Source organism: Manis pentadactyla, chromosome 7 (genome assembly GCF_030020395.1).
Source record: "Manis pentadactyla isolate mManPen7 chromosome 7, mManPen7.hap1, whole genome shotgun sequence".
NCBI classification, from domain to species: Eukaryota; Metazoa; Chordata; class Mammalia; order Pholidota; family Manidae; genus Manis; species Manis pentadactyla.
In genome coordinates this window covers 94,955,172-94,971,307 of record NC_080025.1, presented here as the reverse complement: position 1 = coordinate 94,971,307, position 16,136 = coordinate 94,955,172, and the positions used below count along the sequence as shown (strand labels likewise).

General features: G+C 37.8%; 1 long non-coding RNA gene across 1 annotated transcript in view; it reads right to left on the bottom strand.

The window, feature by feature from the left end:
* LOC118908208 (uncharacterized) overlaps positions 1 to 9,910 on the bottom strand; it is a 40,858-nt gene extending 30,948 nt beyond the window's left edge. The window contains exon 1 of the long non-coding RNA XR_005023100.2: positions 9,794 to 9,910. This is a non-coding gene — a long non-coding RNA (uncharacterized LOC118908208). The remainder of the gene's footprint in view (positions 1 to 9,793) is intronic.
* Between the last annotated feature and the right edge of the window lie 6,226 nt (positions 9,911 to 16,136).

Below are 16,136 nucleotides of genomic sequence, written 5' to 3'. Positions count from 1 at the left end.
AAAGCAAGCCAGCCAGAGTTTAACCTGGTCAAGGGAGTTCTGCAGAATCAGAAATTGATCTTGCAAATGCCTTCTATAAAAAAAGAAGGAATAAAATATGGATGATTTATTTGTGGTATCTGCTGAACAGCACTTGATTTACACAGGATCTAAAGAAATGTGGAGAAACCATTTTTGAAGTTGCCCTGTGGATGGACTCATATTTTAAGAGTAAAAAATTGGCAGGTTTCATTGAATAGGGAAGGAGCTTTCTAAGGATCCCATTTCCCCATCACTGTGAAAGGGATTTATATGCATTGTTGCCTTTAGTGGTGTTGGGAAGTTTCAGTGTAAATCCTTTAGGTTTCACTGTAGGAACCAGCTACTCAGAGGTTCCTAATGCTTGATGATTTGCACAGAATTGTGGTTTAAAAAAAAATGAAAAAACTATTTTTTAAATGGTTATGCTAGAACGGTAACTAAGCTTGCCCAGAGTCACGTTGCAGTCTTATACAATCCCAACGCCTTCCTGATTTACTTGCAGAACCTGCTATGCAAGGGCATTTGAGTGGCTCTGCGTGAAAGGCCTGTGCACACTTAAATAGGCTGTTTGAATAGGAATTGTGACTGATGTAAAAATACCCCCTGTATTTTATTTAGCTCTTAGTTCTCCATTTGTAACTGAAATGAAGCTTCTAAAATGCCTGGGTTCTTCAATTTTATGAAATCATATATGTACGACTGATCTCCTAATGGTGTTCTTGAGGTCATTTCACATAGATGATTGTGTAGGACATTAGTTGAAATTTTTTTTTTTTAATTTAGAACTGCTTACAAAATAGTCAATAAGTTGGGGGTGTTGGTGGGGAAAGAAAATACTTCTGATGAACAGTATTTGAACAGAAAAGGCAAATGCATATAGCAAGAGCTTCTGAGTTCCCAAGGAGCATGCTCTCCAGCACTTTAGCGATTGCTATTTTGGTGCAGGTTCTGCATGCTCTCTCACTAGTTGCACTTTAATTATCCTGCACTTTGTTCCAGGAAGGTATGTATTGGCTCCCTGCCAATGGGGGCTAGGACTCTTCTTGTCACTACAGTGTTTAACAGCATGTACAGAACAATATCCCAATTAGATCTTTAAGTGTTAGAAACATGATACCTCAGTACATTTTTCTTGGAGGTTGATCAGTGGGAAGTTTCAAAAACACACAGAAGGTAAGCTTCATTCTAAGCCTTTAAACATCAGCCCAAGAAGGCAGCCAAAGAAGCTGAAAATATAACGAGATATGTCAAAATCTCCTCAGCTTGTAATTTTTTTTATCTTAAAAGCAATTCATAGGTCAGGATGATCAGACCCATTTTTAAAGAAATGGGTCTTTCTTTTGCTATTATCACCTCCGAACACAAAACTTCATTTCTTTGTAACAAAGGGACCTTTTTGCCTCTAGATTCATACTGTTTTATTGCCAACTGGAGATTTCTGGGTAAATTAACGTGAGGGGTGCTTTTCATCCCATGTTATTAACATTCCTTTTTCAGGTTGATTCTCCAAACTAATAAAATGAAATGAATCTCTCTCTCTCTCCCCTCTTCTTCTCTCTCTCTCTCCTCCCACTGACCACCACCACCTTCCACCCCCAATACGTCAGAGAGAGTAAGAAAAAAATATGTGGCAAAGGAAGCCAGCTCCTTTTATTCTTCTACCCTGTTGAGACAATAATTGTGTAAAATGTCTGGATTAAGTTCAAATAGCCAAAGACAGCCTTTAATTTACACCCTGCAATGGGTTAAGAGTCCAGTCAGTCTTCTCTATCAGTCACTCTATAACAATTAAACTAAATTATTTTAAATGTAAAGCATTTAAATTCTGCCGATTGGCCTAACAATGAAGCACCACATGGATTATCACCTCCGATTATTAATTCAGTTTTCAGAGCATGTAAAGGCTTTGCATATGCCTGTGTTGATAAGGCTTACAGAGCAGTAGATGGAGACCAGGGGTCACAACCAAGGACAGCAATAGACACAGCTCTGGGTTCTCTGGGGAAGAAGGGAAAAGTAAGCTCAGATTTTCACACACCACGTGTGGCTTTTCTCTCTCTCATACACATACGCAGAGACTTTCTTCTATGATGTTAGCACAACAGATGCCTTTAAGTGTAATCATTTGGTTTGATATATTTCAAGTTTTTCTCAAAATACAGTATTTCAAGTTCACTGTGACCTTTTCAAAAAAGAATAAAATACTTCTGCTTTCTATTATTAATCATTCCTAATTATGTACTACTTTCAAAAAATCCCCAGTGATGACGAAAGAAGGAACCGTTCTTCTTTCAAGATACTGGCTAACATTTAAAGAAAAATGATTGTCCAATATTCTATGAGTGAAGTACCACCACAGGTGCTGAAGGGAAAAATGGGATAACTATTGGGCAAAGGATTTAAGTGAAATTTCAAGTTAGTAATATCAGGGTAAAATTTGATCAACATGGCTAATTAGAGACATCTGAGATTATATGATGTAAAACTGCTCTCTTTGTGAATCTTCTTTTTCATGGGTTTCCCTCCAAAACTGACTGGCAATGATAGGTGTCTCTGATTACTTTCCCCAGTTCTACTTGATCCCCACAGGAAAGGGATGGGTTAGCTGGAAAAGAATGAGTCATCTACTATCACACCGTATTTTACAAACCAAACAAGCAGTGTTTATGAAAGGCAGAGAATCGACAAACTTGGAAGTCCTTTATGCGTCCTCAGAACAGATATAATCTTGGCAGGAATGGAACAGAATTTACCACTGGCCCTCAGACTTGACTTTAGGGCCTCTCTGGTGCACAGAGTAAAGGATTTAAAAGCTGATCTAATGAAATGTTTTTATTAGGAGAATAAATAAAAATAACAAAATTATGCAGAGGAACCTTGAATAAACTCAATTCGATGACCAAGCCATCTATTTTAACAGAGATGCCTTTCAGTGATGTGGTAGGTTCCAGATATATCACAAAACCTTTATTTTTTTCCAGCATCTTTTTATGGATCAAACCTCTGCCATAAAGTCCTGTGACTCACCCAGGGCTGCATAGCCAGTCAGTGGTAGGCCAGCCCGAGAACCTGTGAACTGACTCCCTCCATAAACTTCTTGGTGCTGCTCCCAAGCACAGCCTTCATGTGATGATGAATTCCTGCTCCCAGAAGATGTCCAGCCCATCAAAGTAGAATTGTTCAGTTACAAAGATGACAACTTGCTTTCTGAACTTCCCCTTCCATTGCTTCAGTGGATACTGTGCAATGTCATGCTGAGCCCCACCAAAGTAAAAAGAAAATCAAATCAATACTACTGATCTTGTCTTTATTAAAAATTCTGGTATTTTACTCATTCTGGATTTTTTGCAGTAATCTAAATTCTTAAAAATGTCATTAAAATATTATTTTGATATCTGGGCTTTTGGGCACCCCCAGCTGCCTTAAATTTTATACCCCAGGCAAGTACCTTAACAGCCTTATCTAGTCCATGGTACTTTACCTGTGACTAAAAAATTCTATCCAATTGCTCCCAGTTGGGTATCACAGTGAGGTAGATTGTATTTGAGGAAGCACAGGAAGGAAGCAGTGACTGTCATCTGGCTCCTGCTCCAGTCTGTGGGTTCAGGGTGTGCAAGTTTCTGTGCCCCCAGACAGAGAGCTCACCGTCACCTACCAGGGAAAGAGGAAGTGAGATAGGGGCCTCAACTGTTCTGGATTCCTTAAGAGAAGGACATGGGACCTGGTCAGCTTACACACCGGGAAGTCCTTCAACCACCGCTATTTTCTCTATTGCTCATCTATATTATGTTTAAAGCTAATGTCCATCTGGGGGCTGTTCAAAATTGTGAAAGGATATGGGGAAAGAATGACTCTCTAGGGTGGCATGTAGCAGGTTAATGGACCTACATCCCAGAATGCAGGGATGGGAACCCCTCAGCCTCCCTTCCAAAAAAACAAACCTGTTTTAAGTATTCTTGTGAATGACAGCATTCATTCAATATATGCTCCCCAGTATTTTATTTTAAGAAGCTGGAAACAAACTGGAAACACATTTTGCCAGTGTTTTCTTAGCCTAGACTATTTGAAAGGGGGAAGGCAGTACAAAAATAAATATATATACAAAAATAAACCTCAACTACTATATATTACTGAATTCTTTCAATCAAATGCAAATTTAATTCCAGTGGTGGTGACAACCTCACAAAGATTATCCTCAAATTTAGCCTGGCATTTAGCATGTGTTTCTTCATGTACCTGATCTTGCTCCAAATTAGAGTCCTGATGACAGATTCAGTAAGATAGGGCATGTGAAAAAGGACAGAAAACTCACTCAGGGGCATTTGATAACTACTCAACAACTATTAGACACTTCTGCTTTTCTACTAAAACAACATTCTGGGGCAGAATTCAAAATTAGTCTAGTCTGGGATGGAATCTGCTTTTCTGTTAATTGTACTACCAATCTGAGTGGAGCAGTTACTTTGAAAATTAAAATATTTACATTTTAGAAATACATTTCCAAGAAAAGTTGCAGCTACATGGGAGGAGAAAAAAACTGATGCTCTTTGCATTTCATGATCTTTAAGTTATGTCTGTCTTCATGGAATTTGATAGTTTATGTTTTTCCAGGCTTTCATTTTATTTTAGCTAACACCCCAATGAGAAAACACAGCAAGTAGGTAAAAAAATCATCTGTGAACCATAATAAATGGATTTCTGCCAATGACAGGTCATGATACAGAAAAAAATCTGTGATGACCCTCTTTCCTCTACACTCATTTATCTCTTCCTGGTGTCCACTGATAGATTCTTGCTGTATGATTTATTGCAGAAAAACACCACCTAGAAATGGGCTTTTGATAAAATTGTTCAAGGATTCCTGAACAATAAATCCTAATCTTAACATGCAATGCTGCAGAATGTTTCACCTTTCTTATGCTATAAATAAAATATGCCAAATGTGATAATAAATCCATACATTTAAGCATTATCTATGTAGTTTAGGAAATAAAGTCATAGTATGTATGCCTGATGTTAATAGCAGCTCTAAGCCTGAGGATACTGATGGCAGTATCTGTGCATTTGCCATCTAAATTTTTAGCACTTTACAGTACTTATGAAATTTCATGGCTTTTATCCGCCTGGGAAGGCTTGCTTTGCAGAGCACATGTGGGTTAAGCATAATCAGTTTCTGGTGGCTTGAATCAAAAGAGATGTTTCCTGAACACAGACAACTTGCTCTGGAAGACAGCTGAAATTTTCAGTTCAAGCAGAGACCTTTCTCATAATCATCTACTGGAGGAAGCAATGAGAGGCTCAGTCATTCCATTGTAACCCTGCTAGTGGCACAGGGTGTTCAGCATGCAGAGCCCTACTATTTAGGCTTCTTCTCATAAGCTCAAGGACAGGTACCTGACCTCCACACATGGTAGAAAGTTGGGGAAGCCAAGCCCTACTGATCTTCCCTGAGCTGATATGCTCCTCACTGTATGTAAACATAAAGACAGATTTTAATTACTGATTGCTTCTAAAGCTTCTAAACAATTGCAAGTCTCCATCTATTCGAAAAGATGGAGGCAAGATCTTAATCTGGCGTAGGGTTTTCTCAAACTTAGCAGAATGGACATTTGTGGCCAGATAATTCTGTGTTACAGGGGCCCTTCTGTGCATTTTAGCATGTTGAGCAGCATCCCCGGCCTCCACCCAGTAGAGGCCAGCATCCTCCTCCCCATCCCCACAGGTTGTGACAACCAAAAATGTCTCCAGATACTACGAATGTCCCCTGTGGGGCAAGGGCATCCCTGGTTGGAAACTATTGATTAAGCCTATAAGAAAGAGTTAACAAAAACCATGACATTAAAGAGGACAGAACTACATTTAACTGCAGAAAAATGAAAAGGACTCGATTCGAAAATAAAAGATGCTGAGTTTGGGAATGAGAATGAGTTGACTTTTATTTTAGAGAGGGCTGAAACTATTTGTGGAGTATCTTCCTATGCCATGCACAGAGCAAAGTCCCATAAAATCCTGGTAGTTTGGTCAGCTGCTAAGAAAACATGTGTTAAATAACACATTTGTATAATCATTTATTTACACTGAATCTGACAGAATAAAGATATGGATATAAAAACAGTGTGTGCTTGAAAAGGGTTACCACACTAGAAAGAAAGAAATAGAAATGAGAATAAAAAAACCTAAGGGAAGTTTTTTTCTCCAACAAACTGGAAGTGGAGAAATCCATTATACCATGTGTAGCTTTCTTTGTGTCCTCAGATATTTATTGAAGGTCAAAGACAGAGATGCCTAATGGGTTATGATTATGTGAAATGAAGTGAGAAACAATGTTTTATAACAGCAAACACTTTTTATAGTGACAGTGTATTACGTTCACTAAAACATCTTACAACTGTCTTTTCCCTAGTATCCATGGCTCAAAGCAGGAAAATAATATGTTATTCAAGAAATACATAGAAACTGGGGGTGTGACTTGTTCAGAGCCAGGGCTCTTGTCTCAAGATCCAGGAAAATTCCTTCTATGCTTTGTCCAACTTGAATGACTATTTACTCTAAAAAGTATTCTATACTTCCTTCACATCATTTTTTTCCATCTCAGTTTTGAAAAAGGTTGTATTTTAGTAATAAAAGATTTATGAAAATTTCCATCAGGGCTCCCATACTTTTGAGCTTGAAGATACCTTTGTAATGTCAAAAAATTTCAAATATATTCTCATTCATGTACTCATTCCTTAATTTATTTGACAAATATTTATTTGTGCCTTGTAAGTGAAAGGCCCTAGGGCACTGATACGAGAAAACAGAAGGAATCCCCGCCCCTGCGAAGCATGCAGCCGAATGGGTAACACGAGCTCACTGTTACATTTTGGTACTTAGACACAAGGCCCAGAAAAATGCACACACTCCATTAAGTGCTTGTTGAAGTTTACTGCACGTAGATAGGTAGAATAAAATCTAAACAACTTCTTTTTGTCCTGTGAGACCCTGAAACATTCAGCTCCAACCTTTGTGACCTTACCTTTTAGCATCTTTCTCTCCCTGATTTCCCTCCAGCCATACTGGCTCCTCTGTTTCCTTAGTCATTAGGAAATAAAGCTCCACCTTTCCAACCAGCCCAACATGCCCAATGGACTCCTCTCCTCACGTCAATATCTTTGCTTGGTGAGCTCCTGACAGTTTAGTGCTCAGCTCAGACGTCACTACTTCACTGAGGTCTTTCCTGATCTGTCTCTAATAGCCGGTTTTATTTTATTGATAGCACTAAGCACTATTTGATAGTTTCTTATTTATTTGCCTCCTTATTTATTGTCTGTCTCTCTGTAAAGAATGTTTATCCTATGCAGACAGGAGCTATGTCAGCCATGTTTATCAATCTAAAAGAAGGTCTAGAACATACTGGAATCACAGTAGACCCTCAAATTTTGGTGGAATGCTGAAGGAAATAAATATATATGTTAATTATAAGATGCAAAGTACTACTAAGGAAATAGAGAATTATCATGAAGAACAGCAGGAGAGATCTATAAGGTACAATTAGTGAAGAATTTGCTGAGAAGTAACATTTAGGCCAAGACAAATGCTATTAGGAATAGGGTGTGCACAGGCCCCAAGGGAAAGCAAGCTTTTTGTCTTGCAGGGGCTAATAGGAATGTGTGATTGAAGCTTAGTAAGCAGAGGAGAGGGGAGAATAGAAAAGTTAAGAGGAAGCATGTCATGCACCATGTACAGTAGGTGTTGGCAAACAATGGCCTATGGGTGAAATCTGGCCTGCCCACATGTTTTGATAAATAAAATTTGATTGGAATGCAGACATGCCCATTTGTTTAAGTATCATCTATGGTTTTCTCACTACAACACAAGAGTTGAGGGGTTAGAATAGAGATGGTTGTTTTACCTACTAGCCTAAAATATTTGCTGTCTGGCTTTTACAGAAAATGGTTATGATCTCTGAGGGGGGGTTGAGGGACAGGAAGGGGATTTAGGGAAGGAAAGGGGCTTGAGGCTGAGGGAAGGGGCTTCGGTTTCATTTCAATGCAATGGTGTGGCAGTTTTCACATGTCGGAAGGCTCTTTGACACTCCTTCATTCTAGAGGTGGAGTTTATGTCCCTTTGCCTTGAATCAGGCTTTGTGACTCCTTAACCAACAGAATACAGAAGTGACACTCTGTGAGTTTCTGGGCTCAAGCTTTAAGAAACTGACTACTTCTGCTTTGTGTCTCTTGAAACCTAGCCACGGTGTTGTGAGGAAGACCAAGCAGCCTATAGAGGAGTCTGCTGGGCACATGTAGGCAGCACATGGGCCCCAAGGGCCAGCACAAACTCACCAGCCTTGCGAGGGAACTCTCCTGAAAGCAGATCCTCCAGCCCCCAGTAGAGCCGTTTTCTATAAACCATGTTCAGCAGAGGGGAGCTGTTCTCACCCAAATTGCAAATTTGTAAGCAAACTAAATGATGATTGCTGTTTTTAGCCACTATGTTTTAGGGTGTTTTATTACACAGCAATAGGAACCAGAACAAATGGGAGGGCATTAATGTTATTTTTTCTACACAGCTTCATATTTCTTTTACTGTAGATAATGTAAGATCACTTGCTTAATGTTTATCCTGTCTCTCTGTTTCCCTATCTCCCTTTCCCTTTTAAAGTGTCTTCCAAGTGATCACCCAGTTTCATTAATTTAATACATAATTGAATGCCTGCTCTATGTAGGAGTCTGTAGCATAAATACTCATTGTTTGTTATCTTGATATCTGAACAGGATATTCAGTATGAGAGTGAAGGTTCATAGTTTGAGTACTTCTGTCAAAAAAGAGGAACATGTAGCTAGACAATCATTTATGCAATATTATTACTTCCATTCTTGAATTTTAATTGTGAAATTGAGTAAAGCCCCTCCTCCTTGCTGTTTTATAAAACTTCAAAGAACAGTTCAGTGGCAATTATGGAATTCTCATATTTAGAGATTAAGCTGGCACTTCATAAATATCAAATCAGCATCCTATTTATGAATTCACTATTTTTCTTTAAATACGTACATTTAGTGCCAAATTTTTTCTCAACATTTAAAAATTCAGTCATTACCAACAGAAATTGGACGTTAAAATTAGAAAAACGAGTACCTGAACATGAAGAAAAGGATTCAGAAAAACTGAAAAATGCAAGTATTCCCATATTGCCCCTTTTGGAAATCTGTCCTGGTATCTGAAGATTGGTATAGAAAAAAGTTGATAGAAAAATTTCTTTAGTGTTATGCAAATATTCAATATACGAAGAAAGCTACATTGCCTGCATATGAAGAATAAAATTACTGTTTTTTTTAATCCTTTCATTTTGCAGATCACAATAACAGGGCAAGTTACCAAAAAAACTGTTTTCTGCCAACTTTATGGTTCAAACGCTGAGTAGACTGAGATAATTTATGGTGGAGAAAATGATCTGCATCTGCAATCTCTAGCTGAAACTGCCACGACTGAGCTAGTTCTTATAAAGAAGCTAGAAATCTGGCGCCACGGCAAATGAAGGAAATGAGTTTAATCACTTAACAAGCTTGCTGCTTTGGATCCTGATGGCTGGAGCTGAATGAAACATCGTAAGGAAAGAACAGCAGGAAGAAATGTTGAATGTCTATGGACCACTGATGGCTGGGCATGTCAAACAAGCCAAAACAAGCACATTTCAAAGGACATAGAAGAAAATGAAATACAGGACGATGATATTATGCGTTCAAGAGGGAAATTCTGTGTTATCTAAGAGCAACTGAAGGGGTATGACACTGACCTGTCATGGAGCAGATCCTTGTATGCCAAAATAGCCTCATGGAATCAGCGTTTCAGCTCAATGAAGACTATGTTTTCAGAACTCAGTCATAAGTTGCATTTACTGCCAAATGGCTCTCCTGGGTCAGGGAATGCAGTGCAGAGAGGCCAAACAAGGGAACTCAGAGGAAAGGACAAAAGAGGGGGGCAGAGCTGCAGGCACAAACAAAACTCCGGAAATTGATTCAAAAGTTCTTTAAAAGAGAAGATGGAACACATTCATAAAGGAGGCCTCCTAGAGAACCGGTTTAAGGACACTTTTTCAACAGAGTCCTCAGCATTAAGTTCCTAGGTTGAATAATAGTTTTTCAATTCTCAACTTATTGTTATGCATATAAGTGTGTTATGTTTACTATTTTGTATATTTAAAATACATATTATATATATTCAATATTACATAACAGAACTGGGTTTGAATTCTAGCATAATTACTATGTTACTCTGAGTAAATTACTTGAATGTTCTGAACTTCAGCATCTATAAAATGTATAAAAGGATAAATATATAAAACAACCTCATTTGGGTTGTTTAAAGGTTAAACGGGACCATATATGGGAAGTACTTGGCACTTAGTTGGAAGTTATTTTTAAGGTTGAGGATAGGGGTTCAGAGACCAGAAAGTATCCCAGCACAGACTGTAATGGAACAAGAATGTCACTGGCCACAGAGAGAGGATCAGTAGAATCTGGAAAATGGGATAAAAGAACATTCTGGATTAAACAGAACCAAGGCTATTCCCTCACTCATACTGTTAAGGGATTTCTATTAAATGCTTAGCATTGATGCAGGAAATTCCATGAATAGCTTTTGTAGCTTGTTGAATAAAATTGCAGTTTTGTTAACAGTACAGAAAATGAATATAATCCTTATTCTATGCTTGTGGGTTCAGTCATTCTCAACATTTCTGAGAGAATATCCCTTCATAACTTTATTCACTTTTACCAAAGGGATAAATGTAAGGATGTTAGAGGTCATTTCCTAGAGTTTGCTGTGGCTCAAAACATCCCTGACCTTTAAGCTACCAGAAGAACAAAAAAATGAGAAAGGAGGTGAGAGCAATCAAGACATTCTCTCTCCTTCCCAACCCCCTTTGCAGGGCCACACAGCATCTCCTTAAAATGCAGACACTCTGGATAGATGCATTCAACACTATCAGGTACCATCTTGGGTTGAGACCTTACTAAGATTTAGTTGGCAGGCAGTTGAAAACTCAAATGAGATAAATACTGTGAAGCAGAAGGAGAAGAAACAGGGAACTCCCAAGAAAGACAAAGGAAGAAATGGTGATGAAATATAAAAGGTAATCAGGATGGATTTCTTCAATGAGCTGAGGACAGCCTCTGAGTCATGGCCCCATCGTCAATAACAGGTATTCCATGTCATGGCTCTTTCTACCACCTGCGAGGTCATTATCCAAACAAACAACCAGTAGCTCCAACTCAAGAGTCCTTTACAATAACCCAACCAATATCTGAAAAGATTCAAACCATCACCTGCTAGAGTAACCTGTAGAATTAGTGTAGACTCTTAAATTATAATATATTTTCTCACTGATGAGAGATGCAAATTAGGTCATAACAGTGTAAGTGTTTAATGAACACAATATAAACTAATGAATTAAAGACTCATCCAGAAGTCTACACCTTCTGGTAAAAATAAGGAAAGAACCAAAGATAAGGATTACAGAGCATCTGTTTCTAAGGAGGAATAAGCCCATCAATAGAAATGAAGTGAGAAGTCATGGCTGAGTCACACACATGACCAGAAAAGAAAAATAAAATGAGGCTGAATGGGTCACACATACTCCATTTCACGAGAATCACAAGTTCCTTCATGAGGAAATATGTCCAAGGCAAAATCAAATCTTACACAGAGATTCTAGGATATCTTGTCTTTTATGTCTAGAGGGAGGACTTCAGCATCCTCTAGTCCAGTACTTTTCAAGCTTGGCTGCTTATTAGAAGCATGAGGGGTCAGGTCACCTTAAAAATTTTAGATTTAGGGAACTTCAGACCAGAATCTCTTAGGATGGATGCTGGAACCTGCAGGTTTGGGAATCCAGTTTCTGCCCCAGTGCCTTTGGTTGTAATGGCTCTTGGCTTTTGAAGCATTAATAATGAGAAGTACAAAGCATATTATAGCAAATACCCAGACATGTGCTACCCCTTAAAACATTTTATTTTGAAATACGTATTTCCACAAAAGAGTGTGTGGAAAACCCCTTTAAAAAAATTAATGTTTTAATGTTTAACAACAGCTGAAAAATAAAATCTTCCCATCAGTTTCACACAACCTGCACTGAGATCTTGAGTTCAGCCTGCTTTTCAACTGAACAATTTATGACACCGTTTAAGCACTGAGACAGAACAAAAAGCAAAGTGCTTGTGGCATTATACCTTCTTTATATCTTCATTCCCCCCAAGGGTGGCTAAAGACAAACCAAAGCATATTTACCACATTATTGGTCTCAATATTTTTTACTTTTTATGTTGAAATAATTATAGATTCCAAGGAAGCTGCAAAAATAGTGCAGAGAAGTCCCGTGTACTCTTCACCCAGTTTCCCCTCAAGGTAGCATCTTATACAGCTTCTGACATAACTATATGGTATAATATCAAAACCAGAAAACTGACATTGGCATGATCAACAGACCTTACTCAAATTTTTCCAGTTTTATATGTACTCTTTTGAGTGGGTATGTCTGTGTGTACCATCTATGCAATTTCAGACTATGCCATTCATGTAACCAACAACACAATCAATATATATGCAGAACTCCTCCCTCAACACAAAGATCCTTTCTGCTCCTTCTTTGTAGTTACACCCAACCCTCTACAACCTTTCTTTCCAAGACTCCCCACCCCAATTCCATCCCATCCCTAACTTCTGGCAAACACTAATTTGTTCTACATTTCTTTAATTTTGTCATTTGAGAATGTTATATAAATATAATAATCTTTTAAAATTGTTTTTTTCACTCAGTATAATTCCCTTCAGATCAATCCAAGTAATTACATGTATCAAATATAATTTGTTTCTTTTTATTATTGAGTAGTGTTCTATCATATGGATGTATCATAGAATGCTTAACCCACTGAAGGACATTTGGATTAGTTCCAGTTTGGGCAATTATAAATAAAGCTGCGACAAACATTCATGTACACATTTTGATGGGGATACAAGTTTAAATTTCTCTGGGATAAATGCAAGGAGTGTGAGTGGTTGTATGGAAAATATGTGTTTAGATTTTTATGAAACTGTCAATTTTTTTCCAGAGTGGGTGTAACAGTTCCCTACCATATGAGTGACTGAGTTTTTCACATCCTTACCAGCATTTGGTATTATCACTCTTTTCTATTTTAGCTGTTCAAATAGGTGTGTAATGCTATCACATCAGGTCTTTAATTTGTGTTTCCTTAGTAGCTAGTGATGTTGAATGTATTTTCAAGTGTTAATATGCCATCTGTATATCTTCCTTTGTTAAATATCTATTCATGTCTGTCTCATTTTCTAATTGAACCCTTTTTTTTAAAACTGTTGAGTTTCTGGATTCTTTATCTATCCTAGATAAGAGTTTTTTTTTTTTATCAGTTATGTGGCTTGCAAATATTTTCCCCAACCTGTAGCTTGTTTTTTCATAAAATTTTGTACAAAAAAAAAGTTCATATTAAAGGAGAGAAGAACATTTTACAACATAGAGAAAACAAGTAGTGATTCTACAACATCTTACTACGCTGATGGACAATGACTGCAATGGGGAATGTGGGGGAAACTTGGTGATGGGGGGTTCCAGTAAACATTATGTTCCTCATGTATTTTTAGAGTAATGATCCCCCCAAAAATAATAATAATGCCAAAACAAAGATAATATCAAACTATGATTCATTTAAAATATATCCATGAAGTTCATGTTTGCCTCTAATATGTCTCATTTTCTGGCTAACATTAAAATTAGTCTCAAGTTCTGTGAGTGATATCAATTGAGGACACCAAGGCATGCCACCTGAAGAGGTTGCATTTAACCAAGAAGTGCTTCCAGTGGATTCAGAGAGGGCAGTTCCCTGTCATTAAGTTCTGTGTTTATCTTTGCTTCATTCTGCCTTTCTCACTAATTCATGGCTTTGTTTAGTTAAGCGATGAAAGGTTTTTGGTGGAGCATCTGGCAAGACAAAGACAACAACCTCTATGGCTTCTACCACACAGAGAAGAACAACTTTCCATCAGTGTGGAAATAATATAAAAAAGTAGCTTCTTCTTCTTTGGCCTAAAACTCCTTCTTCTTTCCGACATTGTTTTAGCTATGGCTTTTCCATGTGACTGGAACCACACTCATGCTCTGGCCAATCCCATTATGTTCTCACCCTTCCCCAGTGCTGTAGGCAGTATTGATGCCCCTTATTATAGTCTTTTTCTCTCCCTCGAGGCCTTATGATTCCTTGGCCTCATCAGTTCAATATAGACTACAGGGTCCTACTGACCTAGGAGTTGTGCTAGAACCCTTTCTGTCACTGGCCTTTACCATCTAATCTCCTAGCCCTACTTCTGACCTAAAGCAGCACAACCTGGTCCCTACCTAACTCCCATATTCTAGTCTTGGGACTGTTATCCTAATCATTTCTCTGGTCTTGAAATTTGAAATCTGGGGTCTTGACTAGTTCTCTCCAGGATTCTAAATTGCAGTTTCTCAGGGCATACTTGGCTTTCTTCTCTGTCTCTCTGCATCCCTGCAGACTTATAGACCATGTAGGAATTTTCACTACACCTTGTGTCCTAGGGATCTCCACAGTAAGCAGTAAGCATGGGTCTGGCTTTTTCTACCTAGGCCGACTTATCTCTTCTCTCCCTAGACCATACGAGAGAGTAATGGTTGGGACTGAAGGATTCAGACACATTCTTTGACCTCTCTACGTATGTTCAATGAACTAAATGAAAACATATTTTAAAAACTAATAAATAAATACTATCAATAAGGAAATCGAAATTATAAAATAGAAACAAACAAGAATTCTGGAGCTGGAAAGTAGAGCAAGTGTGATGAAACTTAACAGCATATTGAGCAGGCAGGAGAAAGAATCAACAAATTGGAAGGTAGGTCAATTTAGATTATTCCATTGAGAAATGGAGAAAAAAAAGAGTAAGGAAAAATGAACAGTGTTTCATACAGTATGGGACACCATCAAGTGTGCCAAATATGCATAATGAGAGCTCTAGGAGAGGAGAGAGAAAAAGGTGCAGAAAGAGTATTTCAAGAAATAATTGACCATACTCCTAAAATTTGATGAAAAACATTAATCTACACATCCACAAAGCCTCAGTGAATTCCAAGTATGATAGACTTAAAGAGATCCACAACTACACACATCATGATCAAACCATAGAAAACCAAAAGCAGAGAATCTTGAAAGCAACAAGAGAGGTGACTCATCTTAATTGTTCTTAGTGGAACAGAAGACTTAATGCTGTTTATATGGCAGTATTCTCTAATTGATCTACAGATTCAGTGCACTCACAAAAACCTAGCTGGCTTCTTCAGAAACTGTAGAAGTGGATCATCAAATTCATATGGATATACCAGAAACCCAGAATAGTCAAAACAATCTAGAAAAATGATAGAGTTGGATGACTCATGCTTCTTGATTTCAAAATTTACTACCAAACTATAGTAATCGAGACATAGACCTGGTATAAGAATAGATGATAAATTAATATAATAGAATTGAGAATTCAGAAATACACCCTTACATTTTTGGTCAGTTGACTTTTCATAGGGGTACCAAGACCATTCAGTGGGGAAAGGATAGATTTTCAAAAACGGTGTTAGGACAGTTAGATATGCACATGCAAAAGAATGAAGTGGAACCCTATCTCACATCATACACAAAAATTGTCTCAGAATGGATTAAAGTCCTGTATGTTAAACTATAAAACTCTTAGAATAAAACAGGCATAAGTCTTTGTCACCTTGGGTGACACTTTCACTAAGTTAACTAGTAGCTTTTATATATATAGATAGATAGATAGATAATACCAAAAGCAAAAGCAACAAAATAAAAAAAATGGGTACACTGGATCTTGTCAAAATTAAAACCCTACTGTGCTTCCAAGCTCAGAAGAGGAATAAGCTCTATAACTGGGATTTCAGTCCAAGAACTACTATCTCAAAGGTCCAGGCTTTCATTTCTATGCCATGTGCATGAATTACCTATTGCTATATAATAAACTGCCTCAAAACTTAGTGGCATAAAACAATTACCATTTTATGGCTTGCCCTTTTGTGGTAGAAATCCAGACAGGGCTCACTGGGA